Source organism: Poecilia reticulata, linkage group LG3, assembly GCF_000633615.1.
Source record: "Poecilia reticulata strain Guanapo linkage group LG3, Guppy_female_1.0+MT, whole genome shotgun sequence".
Classification (NCBI taxonomy): Eukaryota; Metazoa; Chordata; class Actinopteri; order Cyprinodontiformes; family Poeciliidae; genus Poecilia; species Poecilia reticulata.
In genome coordinates this window covers 4,126,851-4,141,998 of record NC_024333.1, presented here as the reverse complement: position 1 = coordinate 4,141,998, position 15,148 = coordinate 4,126,851, and the positions used below count along the sequence as shown (strand labels likewise).

Genomic DNA, 15,148 nt, shown 5'->3' with positions numbered 1-15,148 from the left:
ATGGGCAGCCCATGAGTCAGTGGGAAACTGTTTCACTGCAGCTTTCTTCTCCCTCTCATGTTTGTCACTCACCTTTTGGCCAAATTCCTGCCTTGGCCTTTCTTCACGTCGGTTTGCCTCAAAAAGAGTGGAGTTGGCAGCTTCTTTTCTCTTTATTTCCTCCAGATTGTCATCTACAGTCTTCTTACATTCCTCTTGAGATGGGACCTTTTCAGGAAGCTTAGGCCCCGTTTACACGCCAACAGATTCGGGGGGGGGAAGAGTTTTGTTGCGTTTGTAGTGCGCATTTACACGAAACCACCAAACAGCACAGATTGAAAACGAGTTCCAGAGTGCGATGTTTCTGAAACGTACCGTTTTCCGTTGTMGTGTAAACCTAGAAAACGGATCTTTTCTTCCAGAGAATCCCCAGCTCATGCATWGTATGACGCAAAACATAGCTGCTTCCTACAATCCACAGAAGAAGAAACTACTCACAATGCTGGTGTTACTGTTTCCCCATCAGATACGGTTCCCTCAGCGTCTCTTCACTGCTCCGCACCGCCCAGATGGCAAAATACACGGCTGCTTGTTCAGCGCTCTTATCTAGAGAACTACGGACCAGCCCTGACTCCAGACGAGTTTAACAGGGGGGCATCGACTTATTTTGGGGGACAAAATGAATCTACGTTGCTGAACATAAACAACAACATCAGTAGCCTACAGGCTACTTGTTAACAAGCTTAACGTCCTGTATTGATATTAGCTAGTCATCTTTTAGCTACCATCACCTGCATCCAACAGCTTTACTCAACTCAGTCGGTTAGTTCGGGGAAAAAACTGTGCCAAGTTATTTACGTTTTGCTGGTTTGCTGCCATGATTCTAACACACACCTGCGCAGCAGCAGCAGCAGCAGGTCTCCTTCGCTGCCTCAGGTGTAAACCCAGCGCAAGCGTCTCAGCTTTCATGTTGCGTTTGAAGGCGGCTCGGAAAAACAAGTTACGACTTGTTAGCAACGGATTAAACTGTTTTAACTGCTGAAAAAGGTAACAGAGGACACGGATATGGGACGTGCGGGAACTCCTATTTTATCAMATTGATATAGGAATAACAGACTGTTGGCCATTCCAAGGTAAAAACAATAAACAGCTTCCAGTCCGGCCGGGGCCCGCTACGGATACCGTGAAAGCTCAAACAAGGTGTTTCAGCAAAGTTATCCCACTTTTTCCAACTGCATGCGCCCTAATCAGACGCACACAATGCGTGTTTTCTCACGCAAATCCACATGCCTTCAAGTACAACTTTTTTTAAACACATGCGCACTTTCAAAGTTTCAAAGAACCTAGCACCAACTAGGCGCAGCGAGAGCATTACACGTTTTCGATGTGTACCGTTACTGTGTAAACACAGATGTAATTAGAACGTTATCGTGTAAACGATCCAACAAAAACGGAACAAAAATTTGAGTCATAACAGGTCAATTGAATATCACATTTATTAGGGTTGAAAAAGAAAAAGTTGCCAAGTTTAGATTTAACAGAACTGATTACGGTAGTTTCCGAACAGTAACTGTAACAGTAAAAGTGCTGATCCTTCGTGTCTGCTACTAGCACATCAGTGGTCCCCAACTTTTTTATTACTGCGGACCGGTCAAGACTTGGGAATTTTTTTGCGGCTCGGGGGAGGGAGCAGTCAGATAAGGCTTCTGCATGTTGGTGTTTCCACTAAATCCTGAATATGCCGTATTTGGGTTGTCTTGGCCCTTTTATCGCAGCCTTTGGGGTTTTCCCTGACTTGGAACGAGAATACGACCTGTTGAATGTGACAGGTTCTTACGTCAGAAAGCGCAGTGACATAAAAACAGAGGGGAATCCCAAACAGCTGACATATCGCGCAACTGAGAGTCCGGTGGATATCGGAGACGATATGTGGAAATGTTCATTATTAAATCTAAAGGTCTTTATTTTGTTTATTAAGTTAAAAATGTTAACTGAAAAAACACAGTCACCTCCAAATCATAGTGCAGCAAATAGAGCGGCTGCTCCCGTCGTCTTTCATCCACCGCCTTTTCTATTTTATTTTTCTTTTCTTTTTATTGCGTCTTTTATCTCTTAAAATAACTCCACAAACTATCACTATTGCTTCTCCATCTTCATCCGTGTTTGGTTATTCTAAATTCCCGCTATGTTGGGGGTTTTACTGGATTATCCTCTGTAATCAGGATGTTCGTGACTGGAATCGGTTCGTGTTGCTCCTGCCTTGGACACACGAACCGATCCAACCTGTTGTACTTTTATCAGCTCTGTGGTCACAGAGGTTTGGAGAATCGGCCGACAATTCTTAAATCTTGCTGTCTAAACCAGACTTAAGACTCACAAGCTCTACTAATCTCCTCTCGACCACTGCCCAAACGCTCTGACTCTGGTCGCTATGGTAACGTTGTTATATCCCTTCGAGACGGTCCCATCTGGGAGTGACGAGAGACAATGACACCCGAAGTGTTGCTTGAGCACAGCGTGTTTGGTCTCTACGTGGCAAAGCAGCTTGAAGCTTCATTGCCTCTTTAGCAGCCGGTCGCTGCATGTCATGCAGAGCGGGCTTGTAATGTGGGAGTCACCTACCACTCCGGGATAAATCCATTCTCCTGTCTCTTCTCTGGGCCTTTTCCCCTTTGCAAAGAAACTTTCCAAAGACATCTAATCTGTTTCTTACTCATTTTGCTGCTTGTGGGCTCAATGTTGGCGCGAAAGTAACCGAGACTTCCAATGATTCACTTCCTGCTAAAGACCCCCTGGTGGTTGAAGAAAAATCCACATATAAATGGCTTTTTGTCCGGAAAATACGGTAAATGAAAAAAAATCTGAATGCTCTCTGGTATTGTTCAAGGGGCCGGACCAAATGTGGAGGCGGGCCAGATCCGGCCCACGGCCGTAGTTTGGGGACCCTTAAAGTAAGGTAAGGTAAGGTAAGGTAAGGTAAGGTAAGGTAAGGTAAGGTAAGGTAAGGTAAGGTAAAAAACTTTATTAATCCCATAGGGAAATTAAGATAAAGGTAAATGGACAAGAGATGGCGAGTTGGTCAGTCTTGCTTCTCCGCAGAGTAAATATCATGATGTCGTGGCTGTGGATGGAAATATCGGAAAGGTGAGGGTGAATGAGAGGATTATGGATGGAGGAAGTTGGAGCGAATTTGGAACAGCGGAGGAAGACAAAAAAGGCTAAGAGGAACATGGATCCCAGGATCCGGTCTATGAGATTTGTAGAATAACCAGAACGCAGAGTGGAGATGCATCTGCGTAGGAGATCGGATGTGAGATGGAGACGCGGAATAACGCTGTTCAGTTCTTGCTTCTTGCATCCTTTAATGAGCATGTTCACGTGACAGTGAGAGATGGAGGGGCAGTTGACTCCTGCAGAAAGCTTGAAGAAGAAGTTAATGCCGGCTAGATAGGTCTGGATAGTGGAAGTACGGATCTTAAGGACTATACGAGAGTATGTAATGAAGAGGCAGATGGTGGAAACATCTAGGGACGGAAAAGGAAGTTTATAAGCGGCATGAAAAGATTTAAATTGGTTCCAGCCGGTCGAATAGACAGAAAGCATGCGAGGAGCTAAGCTGCTGAGGATTAAGTCTTGGGACGCTCGGTGAAGATCATGTACTGGAGGATTCAGTTGAATGTGGTCAAGGAATATGGAGGAACCGGTGTGGAACGTGCTTCTGAATTTCTGGAAAGAAAAGCGAGAAAGAGCTTCAGAAATGCGGTTTTTTGATCCGGGGATGTGAGCAGCTTGAATGAGAAACTGATGTTGGGCGGAAACTAAAGTAAGTCTGCACATGAATTGCATGATTTCTGAAGAACGAGAACGGCCTTTATGAATGATTTCTACGACTGCCGTGTTTTCTGAATGAATGAGGATGGACTTTTTAGACCATTTGTGACCCCAGAGGATTGAAGCGATGACGATGGGGTAAAGCTCAAAAAGTGCAGAAGAAGGAGAGCTTGAGGCGTTCTGGAGAGACTTAAACTTCTCCTGAGAGGGGAACTCCCAGCTGGGAAAAAGCTTGAGTTAGGGCATTAAAACCGGATCGAGGAAGAGAAGATGGAGAAGGGTCGAAGAGGTCGTCCGAGTCCGAGTGGTTGAACTGGAGAGTTAGAGCATCTTCCATTGTAAGTAGATCCAAATCTTAGCAAGTCTGCCATGAAAATAGATTAATTGATGAAACAATGTGACAGACATGGAACGGTTCTCGAGCGGGGTATATATGGGCTGCTTAGGAAATTAGAAATGTGGTTTGAGGCGTGGTCCTGCTCCCGAACCTAAGTTGACACGTTAACTCCATTTTCTGGGTGTGGCTTATCATGAGGTGCGCTCTATAGTCCGGAAAATACGGTATCCTGTTTTTCCTGATGGAACAGAGTGGAGTCCAGGGTGACATGATTAAAAGCTCCAGATATTATTACGAGGGTTTCAGGATGTTGCAACGGAAGTTATGCTGTGACACTCTTTTGACAGACAGCAGCTGGCTCCACCGTCGGAGGGATGTAAATGTGATACACCATAAAGTGGGAGAATTTAATTATCACTTGTTGATAGTCCAGAAAATCTGTTTAATAATATAAGCCACCACATAAATTAATAGTATTGCAATTTATTATATATATGTTTTTTACACTTAAATTGACCAAAATACCCTGTTAAATAAATAAAAAAATGTAACCAAGGTTCGGGCATCGTCTCAGCAGGAGACCGGAAGTGAGGAGCCCCACCCCTTGCTCTTCAGACAGAGTTCACTGACGCTGTTCATCGTTACAGGTTCTCCACCAAGATCAAAGGGGAAGCAGAAACACATCAGAAGAAGAAAAAAAAAGAAAAAAACTAAACATTTGTTACAATTGTCCACTATGAGCTGAGACGTGTAACATAAACACAGATGGAGATCACATGACTGAACTCCAGGGGATGGTAGGACACAGGCTGACAGCCAATAGCTCCAGATCAGGGCTGTTAGAATTATTATGGTTGTTATCATTCTTACATTTGTAATTTTATGTTACTAGGTTCTATGTAGAGGTTTAGTGTTCAAATTTGTTGAAACTGTGGAGACACAATTAAATCTTCCTTGATCGAGCATGTTTTTACAGATGGTGGCTTAGATCTTCCTGGGATAGTCCTGAGCTGTAAAACCTGTCTATGTGTTAATTTAGCTTCTGTGTCTCCCCTCTGTCTGTCTGAATTCACATCCTACTGTGAAGATAGGCTGTAGAAGAAGTCCTTTTTTCTCCTTTCTCTCCCCTGCTAATAAAAGAGACAAACAAACTGAAGGTTTTCAGAACACATGGTGAGCGGCTTAGAGGAGCAGTTCACTGTGTCTTCTCCTTCTGACTCTGTAGTCAGCTCTTGACTCTGTAGAATCAAGAGCTGACTCTTGTGTGTAGACCTGCTGTTTCCAGATATAGTTTAAACGAAGGTAAATAAAGTAAATAAGACAAATAAAGTGAAGAGTGCTGAGGAGCGACTAGAGTTGCCGCCGTTATCTACAGCGCATTCCAGAAGAATGGAATGGCCACAGTTTGAGCTGAGTTAATCAAAAACTGTTTTTAATGAGAAAAACACCGATGAGCAGATTTAATGGGAAACCTGCTGATGGTGTTTTGCACATTGTAACGCCTATATCAATTACAGCCACATTGATAGATTCTAAACAATTTAGAATCTAGTCTAAATTGTTTAAAAAAGTTACATTTGTCTTAATATGAATGAGTTTTTGATGGTTTGAAACATTCTTTTACTAGAAAGTGTGAATCATTTCAGCACTTTTCCTGGTAACCATAGCAATAGCAACTTTTTTTTATTTACACAAATATGTACAACAAGCAATAGCAACTAATGTTCCACAATGACCTAACTGATGATGGCACTAAGATCAAAGGATTTGTGTCATACATTCTATGATCAGCTCTCGAAAATCTCAGCTTTTTAATACCTTGCTACTTGTGTTCAGAGGTTGACTGACTTACAGTGAACTGTATTTTTTCCACCGTGAGATAGAAACGGAAGATGGATCCCCGTCGATTACCCAGGAGGCCTTCCTCTATTGTAATGACAATGAAGACACAACAAAATGAAGATCTGAACAGCTGTTTGGAAAATGAAGAACAAACTAATTTTTTAAACAATGTGGTCAGCAGTCCCCAAAATTTCAACCCTTGTCCCAATAATTCAGACTCTGACACTGTCAAGGACAAGACACATCCCGAAAAGGTACAAGGTACAAGTAAAACAGGTACTGAAACACCTCAGAGTGCCAGCAATCCTGGCACGCGCAGATGGTATGAGAGATGTAGAAATATTTTGCAAGACAAACTAGAGGCTATGAGGAAGAAAAAACCTGAAAACAAAGATCTATTGAATGACAAAGATCTATTGAATGACAAAGATCTATTGAATGACAAAGATCTATTGAATGACAAAGATCTATTGAATGACAAAGATCTATTGAATGAAGAGCAACATGAAGAAATGGAAAAGCAGGATTTTTGTCCAAAAGTTACGTTTGTACCAAAACAACAGGAGAAGAAAAATAAAGCTGTAATGCAAAAATCTAATGCACTATTGAGTGAAAAGCAGCATGAAGAAATGGAAGAGCATGAGTTTTGTCCAAWAGTTACTTTTGTACCAAAAAAACAGGAGAAGAAAAAGAAAGTTGTAATGCAAAAATCTAATGCACTATTGAGTGAAAAGCAGCATGAAGAAATGGAAGAGCATAAGTTTTGTCCAATAGTTACTTTTGTACCAAATAAACAGAAGAAAAAGAAAGCTGTAACGCAAAAATCTAATGCACGCAAGAAGAGGGGAATGGAGGAATTTAAAATGTTTTGTCCAATTCGGAAAAAGAGACCAAAACCTCTCTACTTGCCCACAGCTATATTAAATGATGATTCTGGAAAAGACAAACATGATGAACAGTTTAAAAGGCCTTTGTCATGTAAAACAGAACAGAAACTTGTCATAGATGTTACTAAAGATGCAGAGGACCAAGTCGTAATGCAATGGCAAAAATATAAGAGAGTTAGTGAAGGCATTCAGTCAGAATATGTACATGACGAGAGGGACAAAAATGTTCCTGAGGAAGTTGAATTTCAAGAGAGATGTAGGAAGATGGCCTATGATAATCTGGAGGACATAAGGAGAAAAGAATCTGTCAAAGACGCGTTAGAGGAGGAAAAGCTTTATAAAGAAATGGTCAAGCAGGAGTTTGCCCAAAGGTTACTTGACAAACAGGAGAGAGAAAAGAAAGTTAAAATGCAAAAGGCTTTGACTGATGCATGGGATGCCCAAGTTGAATATAAACGGCAGAAGATGGAAATGGACAAGGTTAGAAAGCAAGCGTCTTATTCCTTGATGGAATCAGAACGGTTGCATCGAATGGAGGAAATTGAGAAGAAGGAGAAGCAACGGAAATTCCACACAGACGAGACTGAGCAAAACATGAGGGACCAAATGATAGCACAGTGTGAAATGTATCAGAGGGTTGGTGACCCAAATGAAGGCTTTCAATCTAAATCAGTGTTTGTGCAACACGAGAGTGAGATGAGGCTTCCTGAAAAGGTCCCATCTCAAGAGGAATCTAAAAAGATTATGTATGGCCAACTGGAGGAAATAAGGAGGAAAGAAGCTTCCAGCTATTCTCTTTTGAAGGCCAAGGAAAGTGAAGAAAGGGCAAAGCAGGACTTTGGCCAAAAGTTGCGTGATGAACAGGAGAGGGAGAAGAAAGGTGCAATGAAACAGTCTCTGACTGACTCATGGGATGCCCAAATAAAATACAAACAGCAGAAGAAGATGGAAATGGACCAGATGGAAAGGCAACAAATGGCTGCCATAATGGAAGCAGATAGGTTGTGTCAAATTGAGGAAATTGAGAAGAGGAGACAAAATAAGGAGAAAGTCCAGAAATTTTTCAAACAGAATGAGACTGAGCAAAAAGCCGAAGACCAAGTCCCAATGCAGTGGGAGACGTATCAGAGTGTTAGTGAATCTAAATTAGATTGTATACAACACAAGACTAAGATAAAGCTTCCTGAAAAGTTCAGTTCTCTAGAGGAATGTAAGAAGATAGTATATGACAATCTGGAGGATCTAAAGAGGAAAGAAGCTGCCAATTACACTCTTTTGGAGGAAACGCGATGTAAAGTCAGGGCTAAGCTGGAATTAGGCCAAAAATTACGAGAGGAACAGGAGAGGGAAAAGAAAGCCAATTTGAGAAGGTCTCTGACTGACACATGGGATGCCCAAATTCAATATAAACAACAGAAGAAGAAGGAAATCGCTGAAATTGAAAGGCAACGAATGGCTGCCATAATGGAGTCAGATAGTCTGCATCAAACTGATATATCATTCAAACATCAATATAACCAACAAAGGAAAAGGGCTGAAAGGCAAGGGTTGCTTCCCAGATCAGACAGGTTACAGAACAAGACTAAAGAAAATATGGACAACCCAGACGTAATGCAGTGTGAAATGTATCACAGTGTTACTGAACAAGGAAGAGATGATCAGTATGAATCTGGCTTTCTAGACCATGAGAGTGACAGCGACATTCCTGATAAGGACAGAAGTCGTGAAATATGTAAAAAAATAGTGCACGACCAACTATCACTTATAAAGAAGGAAGAAGCTACCAAAAGGGCTTTTATGGAGGATAAGTTGTTGAGAGAAATGAAACATCGGGAATTTGCAAAGCAAAAGCATGAAAAACTGGAGAAAGAGAAACAAGCTGCAGCTATCAAGTCTTTGATTGATTCATGGGATTCCCAGATACGATTTAAACAGCAACAGAATAAGGAACTTCGTGAAATTGAAAGGAAAGACATGCTTTCCTTAATTGAATTGGAAAGAGTGTGTGAAAGTCAAAAGATCAAAAGAACCCAGCTTCAGAAACACAAACGGGCTGTTTATCATGAAGTTCAGGAGACTCTAGCAGAAGCAAGATCAGGGAGAAGTTGCTCCAAGTCCTATTTGAGAAGATCAGTATATTCTGCTGACAAACATGACGCAAAAACCAGCAATGTTTGCAGAACTTTACTGAGTCGTCAGAAGGTTAGCAATACCAATCCTGTCAGATTTCTCTCACTGAACTCCAACTCTGAGCACCTCCCTGAGAATTGCCAACAGCAGTTTGCATTGTCGAATGAGAGTGACATTAATGCAGCTCTGAAGACGAGACAATTCCCATCCATTCACAGTCCCAAATGAATAACTGCGTTTCTCAGCTGGCCAAGGAATGCAATGGGATTCCCCTGGAGGAGCTGGCTCAAGTGGCTGGGGAGAGGGAAGTTTGGGCTTCCCTATTTGGCTGCCACCTCGCAACCCGATAAGCAGAAGAAAGTGGACGGACGGACCTTTTACTACCTGTCTCCCCCCCCATTTGAGGTTTGGTCAGTGCATTTTTGTAATTTCTATGCAGTATCTGGAAACTATTGGACGCAGAGGCTCTTCAAACCACTCTTTGCTTTTCTCTTCTTAGTATGTCTAACTAATCTTACTTCAACAATAGGTCAGGGTGCTCCAGTGTCCCTAAAACAACTTGAGGAATGTAGGTAGATAGATGGGTAGCTAGATATTGCTGTAATTTTCTTTACTAACATAAGTTCTCTCCGGGTGCTCCGGTGTTTCCACAAACATGAGAGACGAATGAAAATGAACTAAAAAAGCATTTTTCTAAAATGCCTGGCTACCTACCTACCTACATAGGTCGGTCAACCTTTAAACAAAAATTCTCTCCGGGTGCTCCATCTATTTACCTACATACATAGATATATAGGTAAATAGATAAGTATTGACTGTAATTTGCTCTTTTAATATGATGAACTTATTCTGCTATTATCTATACGTGTATACACACACACCCACACACACACACATATATATATATATATATATATATATATATATATATATATATATATATATATATATATATATATATATATATAAATAAAGGGAACACTTAAACAACACAATATAACTCCAAGTAAATCAAACTTCTGTGAAATCAAACTGTCCACTTAAGAAGCAACACTGATTGACAATCAATTTCCCCTGCTGTCGTGCAAATGGAATAGACAACAGATGGAAATTATTGGCAATTAGCAAGACACTCAATAAAGGAGTGGTTCTACAGGTGGGGGACCACAGACCACTTCTCAGTACCTATGCTGTCTGGCTGATGTTTTGGTCAGTTTTGAATGTTGGTGGTGCTTTCACACTCGTGGTAGGATGAGATGTACTCTACAACCCACACAAGTGGCTCAGGTAGTGCAGCTCATCCAGGATGGCACATCAATGCGAGCTGTGGCAAGAAGGTTTGCTGTGTGTCAGCGTAGTGTCCAGAGGCTGGAGGCGCTACCAGGAGACAGGCCAGTACACCAGGAGACGTGGAGGAGGCCATAGGAGGTTCACTGAGGTGTGCAAGATACGTGACTTTATTTTGAATCAGTTGCTGGTTTAGACTAATGAAAATAAACTATCACCATCTTCCAGTCTGCACTATTCCCATATAAGTGTTGCTCTTCCTTACAAAACTCAATAATGAGGATTGAGCCAAAAGGAGACCTTAATGCTTTCCGTGCACTGACAGAGGAAGAGTGGAGTATGTGAGAACGAAGAGTGCAGACAGACAAAAACCAGAAACTGTGAGAGAAAGTGGCTGAAAAGTCATATAACAAACAGATGATTCACCCTGATGGAAAGCCTTGAATGAGTAGGAGCAGGAAATGAGAACAGTGAGCATAAAGGGAAGCAAGGGACATTCATGTGAGACCACATGTGGTGCATTTATCTTTGAGGCAAAAATGACTTCAGACTAGGGATGATAGGTAACCTGCAAGGAGACTGGGGAAAGCACCACGTTCCCCTGACCCTGTCAGAGAGACGCTCCTCACAGTGGGAAGCTGACGGAAAAGAAAAGGGAGATGGGGGACCGAGAGGCTGAATCTCGAATTTTTTTTGGATTTCTAATTGGCTCTGATCCCTTATATTTGGATACATGTTGAATTTTAGTTCTGCAACAGGATTAAATCTGTTTCTGCTGTGCAAGACTGCTAGATCTTTGCTAATCAGACTACAAATAATAGTGGAACTTTGCAGAAGGTGAGAAATTGAGAGGTGGAGGGTTAATTGTTATCTAAGAAGAATTTTATTGTGAGCAATCATCTCAAAGTATTCCCAGATGTCAGATTTTCCTCTTGCTGGCTCCATTTCAGACAATCAAGTTTATTTGTGTAGCACGTTTCAGCAACAATGCAGTTCAAAGAGATTTACATCATAAAAATATAGTTATAAAAAAACAACAATCTACAATTGAGAAAAGCGGTAACAAACATTACATTTTGATGAGTACCATCATCAATACACATCAAATATGTTGGTCAATGTTAATTTTATTTTGGCCACTGAAGACAAATAATCTCCTCTGATGCGCGACCAAACGAACAACCCATGATGCAGCGCGGCTCATCGCGCTTTTATTTTGAAAACCGACACCCAAAATGAAGCAGTCACGTGACCCATGCAATGCGATGCCTCGTTTGTTGTCAATCACTTAGTTTTCAGCAACCCGACACAAGCCTCGAAGCGGGGCTTTATCGGACACGCCCCCTTTTTACTCGGTACAAGCCTCGAAGCCTGGATTCAGATAGCCCATCACTAGTACCCTGTACATGTCATCACGTAGGTAGTGATGGGTAGATGAGGCGTCATGTATCGTTTCGACACATAGCAAAACTGTTGATACAGTCACTCAATAGTGACACCTGCTGGACATTAAAAATTCCTACAGGCATCATAGTGAAGTTTTCTGGAATTTTGTTCCAAATTTGTGGTGCGTAGAAACTGAATGCTGCTTCTCCTTGTTTGGTTCTGGTTCTGGGGATGGAGAGCAGAACCAGAAGATCTGAGGGGTCTAGACGGTTGGTACAGCAATAACAGATCTTTAATGTATTGTGGTGCTACACCGTTCAGTGATTTATAAACTAACAGTATTTTGAAGTCTATTCTTTGAGCTACAGGGAGCCAGTGTAGTGACTTTAAACCTGGTGTTATGTGCTCTATCTTCCTGGTTTTAGTGAGAACGCGAGCAGCAGCATTCTGGATCAGCTACAGCTGTTTGATTGATTTATTAGTCAGACCTGTGAAGACGCTGTTGCAGTAATCAATGCGGCTAAAGATAAACGCATGGATGAGCTTCTCTAGATCGTGCTGAGACATAAGTCCTCTAATCCTAGAGATGTTCTTCAGGTGATAGAAGGCCGACTTTGTGACTTTCTTAATGTGGCTTTGAAGGTTCAGGTCAGAGTCCATCACTACTCCCAGGGTTCGGGCTGATCGCTGGTTTTCAGTTGTAATAACTGAAGCTGTGCATTGATTCCAGTTCGCTCATCTTTAGGTCCAAAGATAATAACTTCAGTTTTGTTTTTGTTCAGCTGGAGAAAGTTTTGGCACATCCACACATTGATCTGTTCTAAGCATCTGTTCAGTGAATGGATGGGTTCAGAGTCACCTGGGGACATCGTGATGTAGAGCTGTGTATCATCCGCATAATTGTGGTGGCTGATCTTATTTCCTGTTATAACCTGAGCCAGTGGGAGAATATAAATATTGAAAAGAAGGGATCCTAGGATTGAACCTTAGGGTACACCACATGTGACCTTTGACCTCTCTGATGAGAAATTTCCGATTGAAACAAAGAAATCCCTGTTCTTTATGTAGGATTCAAACCAGTGGAGCACTGGACCGGAGCGTCCGACCCAAGTCTCCAGTCGATTCAATAAAATGTTGTGGCCAACAGTGTCGAAAGCTGCACTGAGGTCCAACAGAACCAGCACTGGTTCTCACACAGTCTATATTTATATGGATGTCATTGAACACTTTGACAAGGGCCGTCTCCGTGCTGTGGTGAGCACAAAAACCAGACTGGAGTCAAAGCGATTCATTATTGTTGGGAAGTTATTTAATTGTTTAAAAACTGCTTTTTCAATAATTTTGTTGATGAATGGGAGGTTGGAGATCGGCCTGTAATTCTGCAGTAGTGATTTGTCCAGATTGTTCTTTTTTTATCAGTGGTTTGATAACTGCTRTTTTCAWAGCCTGGGGGAAAACACCTGAAGAGAGCGATGAGTTTACTATTTGGATCAGATCATTAGCAACAACAGGCAGAACTTTCTTTAAAAAATGTGTGGGTAGGACATCCAGACAGCAGGAACTGGAGCTTAATTGACTTATAATTTCTTCTAGGGTTTTATAATGAAGTAGTTGAAATTGGGTCATTGTTCCTGCATTTGTTTTGTTGGGGCACAGCATTAGTACTGTCTTTGGAGTGGATGTACAGATTAATCGTCTGATCTTTTTAATTTTCTCTGAAAATTTTTTGTATAGAGTTAGTGTCAAAGTTCGTTTGTGGCCTTTTACCTCGATTCCAAGATATTCAAAAGACATAAAATKACCCAAAGAGATTTTACTACAATTCATGGTATTCTTAAATATTGAGGCTACGCCTCCTCCTTTTTTGTGTTTTCTATTTTCACTTTAAAAAATGTACGTAGGAGGCGTTGATTCAATTAGTACGATTGCTTCATTAAAGCGTCTCCTCCAACTTGCCCCGCGAGATTCACAGCTGTATCTATGGCAAAGCGATGGATCTTGTCAAGCGAGCCTCCGGTCAGGTTTTGTACTGCCTCTGGCCACAGTTTTTTTCCAGCTGGCATCCAAAGTTTCAGTTTCCATCTCCTGAATGGCCAATCTGTATACCGTAACATTATTGGCACTCAGGTAGAGAAGAAGCGCGGAGACTGTTTTTACCAATCATACGGTAAACTACGAGTCAATTTCAGCTGAATTTGGATTCAGATAGATCAAGTACAAACTGACAAGAACCGGATGAAACAACAAAAATGAAAACAAATTTATTTTCCAATACAAGATCAAATCCCAAATTGTGGGGCGCGCCCCCCTTCGGGGCGCGCCCCACAATTTGGGAACCTCTGCCCTAAGGGGACATGGAGAGAAAAAAAAAGAAAAAGAAATCCCGACTTATTTTCTTGAGATCCCGAGAAACTAAGTCGAGATCCCGACTTTTTTTTTTCGAGATTCCGAGAAACTTTATCCAGATCGGGATCAGTACATAGCCTGGACTTTGTGTGAGTCAAGATGATGTGCGCTTGGTGTTGAAGGAATTGGATCCCCGAGAAACTAAGTCGGGATCTTGACTTAGTTTCTTGGGATCTCGAGAAAGTAAGTCGGGATTTCTTTTTCTCTTTTTTTTTCTCTCCACATCGCCTTAGGGACTCTGTAGATATTTACTGTAAAATGTAGTGGAGTAAAAATTGAAAGTATCCAAGTGACGCTACTTAAGTACAGATACACGAAAATTGTACTTAAGTACAGTAACTTTGTTACTTCCCACTTGTATACAGCTATCATATGTGGCGTTTTGCTACATATTGCAAAATTGACAACTTTACATCCTTCAGGAGTCATTTATTTTGTTGAGCTGCATATTTGCAAACCTAAGTCAATATTTTGTTTTTACAAAGAAAGGAACTCTTCTAGTCAGACCTTTAGACTCTTTTTTTAATGTATTGTCATGGATGATAAGTCTGTTCCTAACCAGAGGCACCAGGGTTCTGGTACCACCGTGGGCCTATTTGAAATTTCTCCAAGCGTTGCCAAGCCAGACTTCAGGTGAATTCTGGGAATTTCACTCTAAGGAATTCCCTGATGACAAACAATTCCCTACTGAAAAACAACTTCTGAAACTCCTCCTCAGCTGATTTGGTCACACGTAAAATTAATCAAGTGTCTGTTATCACCATTACCAAGCTGATATTTTTCTCCTTCATAAATCATTTTAAATCAGGATAAAACGCTTTTTTTGTCCTTCTGGTTTTTCTTTAATAAATGATGATAATATGGAAAATCAAACATTTTGAATATGTGCAGATTCTATAACACTAGACTTGATTTAAAAAAAGAACAACTTTGTCTTTATCATATGGATGAGTTCATCTAGCTTTACTTTCAAGGCTTCCCTCAAATCCAAAAGGAAAAATCAGTAGCAGCAGTACCAAAAAACGCCACCAGATGGTGACAGACAATTACAAATAGAGCCGAA

At 41.3% G+C, this 15,148-nt stretch overlaps 1 protein-coding gene and 1 long non-coding RNA gene across 12 annotated transcripts in view; one reads left to right on the top strand and one right to left on the bottom strand.

Moving 5' to 3' along the window:
* The window catches only part of LOC103462220 (uncharacterized), a 19,172-nt gene extending 18,937 nt beyond the window's left edge, over positions 1 to 235 (bottom strand). For 7 of the 8 annotated variants that reach the window (XR_001776423.1, XR_001776418.1, XR_001776416.1 and 4 more), the window contains exon 1: positions 73 to 235. This is a non-coding gene — a long non-coding RNA (uncharacterized LOC103462220). The remainder of the gene's footprint in view (positions 1 to 72) is intronic. The other variant, XR_001776419.1, reaches the window with a different exon arrangement.
* Positions 236 to 5,949: 5,714 nt separating this feature from the next.
* The window catches only part of adamts18 (ADAM metallopeptidase with thrombospondin type 1 motif, 18), a 108,717-nt gene continuing 99,518 nt past the window's right edge, over positions 5,950 to 15,148 (top strand). For all 4 annotated transcript variants that reach the window (XR_001776491.1, XR_001776490.1, XR_001776488.1 and 1 more), the window contains exon 1: positions 5,950 to 9,416. The gene's annotated coding sequence lies outside the window, so the exon portion shown is untranslated. The remainder of the gene's footprint in view (positions 9,417 to 15,148) is intronic.